The sequence below is a fragment of the Balaenoptera borealis genome (assembly GCF_965194805.1).
Source record: "Balaenoptera borealis genome assembly, contig: HAP1_SCAFFOLD_1331, whole genome shotgun sequence".
In the NCBI taxonomy this organism is placed as follows: Eukaryota; Metazoa; Chordata; class Mammalia; order Artiodactyla; family Balaenopteridae; genus Balaenoptera; species Balaenoptera borealis.
Window position 1 is genome coordinate 137,770 of NW_028122890.1, and position 4,374 is coordinate 142,143.

At 47.2% G+C, this 4,374-nt stretch overlaps 1 long non-coding RNA gene across 2 annotated transcripts in view; it reads right to left on the bottom strand.

The window, feature by feature from the left end:
- The window catches only part of LOC309621983, a 99,210-nt gene extending 95,876 nt beyond the window's left edge, over positions 1–3,334 (bottom strand). For both annotated transcript variants that reach the window (XR_014240397.1, XR_014240398.1), the window contains exons 1-2: positions 2,439–3,334; positions 1,169–1,266 (exon numbers count right to left, since the gene is read on the bottom strand). This is a non-coding gene — a long non-coding RNA (uncharacterized lncRNA). The remainder of the gene's footprint in view (positions 1–1,168; positions 1,267–2,438) is intronic.
- Positions 3,335–4,374: the final 1,040 nt, after the last annotated feature.

Sequence of the window (4,374 nt, forward strand, 5' to 3'; positions counted from 1 at the left end):
CTATATCGGACTTCCCTGGTGGCGCAGTGGTTAAGTATCTGCCTGCCAAGGCAGGGGACATGGGTTCGAGCCCTGGTCAGGGAAGATCCCACATGCCGCGGAGCAGCTAAGCCCATGAGGCACAACTACTGAGCCTGCAGGCCACAACTACTGAAGCCCGCGCGCCTAGAGCCGGTGCTCCACAACAAGCGCAGCAAGAGAAGCCACCGCAATGAGAAGCCCGCGCACCGCAACAAAGAGTAGCCCCCGCTTGCCGCAACTAGAGAAAGCCTGCCCATAGCAACGAAGACCCAACGCAGCCAAAAACAAATTAATTAATTAACTAGTTAACTATTTTTAAAAAGTACTATATCCTTCTGTACAACTTCTCTGGGAAGAACAGAGAGATGGCGTAGGAGAGTGAGAAAGACCAATATTTAGCGCACATCTCTCATGCAGGTGCTCTGCTGGCTCAAATAGATTTATCCCCACTTTACAAAGGAGGAAATAATCTCAGAGAGGTTTAGTAATTTTCCCAAAGCCAAACAGCTATTGAGTGGCAGAACCGAGATCTGAACCAAGTCTGTTACCTTCAAAGCCTAAGTCCTCATCACAACAAAACTCAATTAATATTTACATTTATCGAATTACATTGCAACCTGGGGAGTTCTTGGCACAATCCTGAATAAGAGTGAGAAAGAAAGAAATAGCATTGTTCCTACAGTCAACCAAAATTTTTGGAGCAGCTGCTAGATGCCTGTCCCTTTTTGGGGTTCAGCAGTGATCAAGACAGGAAGAGTCCTGCTTTCATGAACCACGTAGTGGGGAGGAGAGACGGGTGCAACTTGGGTGAGGGATTTCACCTTGCTGGACCTCTGTTTTCTCATCTGGAAAATGGGATGGGTGTTCCTCATTTTCTGGGATTGTCCAGCCCTCACATTCTCTGATTCCATAAGAAGCATTTGTTTTCCTGTTTTCTTTAAAATTCATTCAGGCCGTGAGCTGTGATGAATGTTGTTAGCTGCTCCCCAAATCACTCTATTCCCACCCTTTTCCTGTGATCAGGTCTTTCCCGAAACATGACTCACAGTCAGTCAAGTCACAGAAGCTAAGGGGCACCCAGCAGAAAAATTCCAACCCTTGCTTCCCAGGAGCTCTGCGGTCTACCTGCCAGGTAAACTTAACTCACCTGGCACAAGGTGGCCATCCCCGGTTTCACATCAACATGATCTCAGGCACAAACCTCCTTGTTTTTCCATTTTGTCTTTAAGTTACTTGTTGAAACAGCTGCACCGATATGACAAAGATATAAAATCAGGCATCTTCTGCCCCCAGTGCCTACTAATAAATGATTTTCTGCCACTTTAATGATAAAGATAGAACATTTCAACATTCTGCTGCCCTTATTATTTGTCATTTTTGTTGATATTTCTATTGAACACATCTTTCAATATTTTAACAATGGAACATTTATCTAGGTTGTTCCACACCCAGCCTTTAGTGGTAAAGGTTTTGTTGTTATATCTCTATTATGTTTCCTTTAAAAATCATTATCCTATTTAAATGGATTCAGCCAATTCTATAGGCATTTATCTTATGATATTGATGAAACTGATACATAGAGGGCAGTGGTACACGTTGATTGGACTTGAGAACCTCTATTAGCACAGTTAAGTATAAATATTGTCTATATGTGAACCAAAGTACAGGCCGAGTGAGACTCCCTGACTCTTTTTCACTGTTTGCCCCTCAAGCCTGTGAGAAATGGAATATTTCTTGCCATATCAGTAAACAAAAGGTGTCACAGTCATCAGCACTTGCAGCCCTCCAACGTGAGCCGGCGGGCCCTGAGGCACTCTGGATATGCAAATACAGAATGCAGGCCCCAGAGGGCTGAGATGCATATCAAAGGAAGGATTTCAGTGAGCCCAGACTCTTGCATCTTCCCATACAAAGAAAAGCGCTGCATTCCTCACCTTGGGAGAGCTGGTTTTCCTTAGTTAACAATCACCTTTTGATGTTCCCCATTACCTGCGCCAGTCCCCTGCCCTGTCTCCTCCCCCCGGTACTTTAGCTCAGGGAGGAAGGAGCGCAGAGGGACTCGGCTGAATGAGGGGCCTGCGCGTCTCGGGAGGAGTTTTCAGCCGCTTTCCCCGCAGTCCGGGGGAGGGGCGCTGACGCTGCAGCCGGACCCTGCGCCTCCCTTGCCCCGTTTCCCCTCAGGACGCTCAGGCCGACCCCCTCCCCACGCCCACCAGGCCCCGCGAGCCAGGCTGAGGGCAGGGGCGAGAGGAGGGACCGAAGTTCCCCGGGACCAGACGCTGGGGGCCGCTCTTTCTGCACAGCAGCGGCGGGTGGCAGCGAACCCCTGCCCCTCAGAAGCTGGTCTTGCGCTGCCGCCCAGGCACCGGACCAGGTGGAGGGTCGGCGCCCATTTACCCGGCCCGCCGTCCACTTACCCGGCCCGCCGTCCCCGCGACTGTCGCGGCTTCGGCCGCCGGGGCCCCTCCAGAGCCGGCAGCCTCAGTGAGGCCGCCCTCCCCTCGGGCTCCGGGGCAGTTCCGTGACGGAGGAGGGAAGAGACCCCGAGCCGGGAGTTCCAGCTCTGCGGAAACGCGGGCTCTGTTCAGCGCGCAGGGGCTGGGACCGCTCTGCCCCGAGGCCTTCCGGGAGGGAGCGGGGCGGCGGGGGAGGGAGCCGCCAGGAGCGCAGGGCCCCGTCGGGGGTCCTGGAGGGGCGGCCCGGCCTGGGGGCCACGCCCACTGTGGCCGCAGCCCAGGCCTTTTTCCTGGAATCCCACACAAAAAAGTTAGAAAGATACACAGTCTATAGTTAATATTCACAAATGATTGTTGCTGCTGTGCTCACTATTCTATTAAAGGTGTAAAATCCATAAAACACTAAGTTCAAAATTAAATATGAATTTTTACCTTTCTAATTATGTCTCTGCTATTCACAGTTGTGGTTAACGAATCAGAGACTGTCGCATCACTAGTTAAAAATGAGCTCGTTAAAAAAATAGAACTCAGGCCCACCGGACCTACTGAATCACAATCTGCACTTTTACAAACTCCCCAGTGTACTTGTGTACCCATGAATAGTTGAAAGGTACATTTCTACCTCGACATGTCTTTTCTGTATGAGAAATACACACATTTTATGCAGTTTGATATAAATAAAACACTCAAAAATGCATATGCCTGTGCTGAAACCATCATTTTATCATTTCTTTTCCAGACAAGTATAGTCTCTATACTGGTTTTGTGGATCACATGCCATACTCTTTTCTTGTAGTTAGAAATAAGGTAGAGGAAGTTACTTTGTAAATATATATATATATATATATATATAGAGAGAGAGAGAGAGAGAGAGAGAGAGAGAGAGAGAGAGAGAGAGATGATAGATAATTGAAGACACTCTTCTAAATTAAAACCAGTTCTCTTAACTTGCTGTTTTCTTCTTGGGTCACACTATGAACTCTTCCCGTGGCCACATGGCATGTGTACTTTTAATTTCAGGGACTGCTGACATTCCAGGATGTGGCCATAGATTTCTCTCAAGAGGAGTGAGAATGCCTAGACCAAGATCAATGGGAACTGTACAGGGATGTGACGTTAGAGAAGTATAGGAACCTGCTCTCCTTGGGTGAGGATACCTTCCTTCCAGAATTCCTTATCCAACCACAGGGTTTGGAGTCCTTCATTTGTAGAATGTCTCCTGGAATCTTCTGCTTCCTACAATAGGGTTTCAGACTGCAACGTTTCAGGAAAGATTGGAAGTTTGTGGGTATAATTTTTCTTATTCTTTTAAAATTGCAGCCTCCCTTTTAATATATTTTGTAACTGCTTGGGATGTGTCTATATGAACTGTGTACTATATGCTTCTGTTATAGTCCTTACAATATTTTATTGTCTTATTTTCTGTAACAATTTTCCATGGATTCTTTGGGCTTAAGGTATATTTAAAGGGAGACAGTGGTTCTGGGACTTCCCTGGTGATGCAGTGATTAAGAATTCGCCTGCCAATGCAGGGGACCCGGTTCGATCCCCGGTCCGGGAAGATCTCACGTGCCACGGAACAACTAAGCCAGTGGGCCACAACTACTGAGTCTGCGCGCCACAACTACTGAAGCCGGTGTGCCTTGAACCCGTGCGCCATTTATTTTTTGGAGAATAAAACCACTTCTGAGTGATTAAAATTTAGACCAGCTAGTCAAAATGCTTTATCACCTGTTCTTCTAAAACACTGATCAATGGAACAAGTTTTACTAGGGATAACAGTGTAATTGTATTCTGGAGTTCATATGGGCAATATGGTTTATGACCTTGATGCTGGATCACGACATTTCAATGGTATAACTGCTATTATTTGTCTGTTTGTTCAACGATTAAAGTC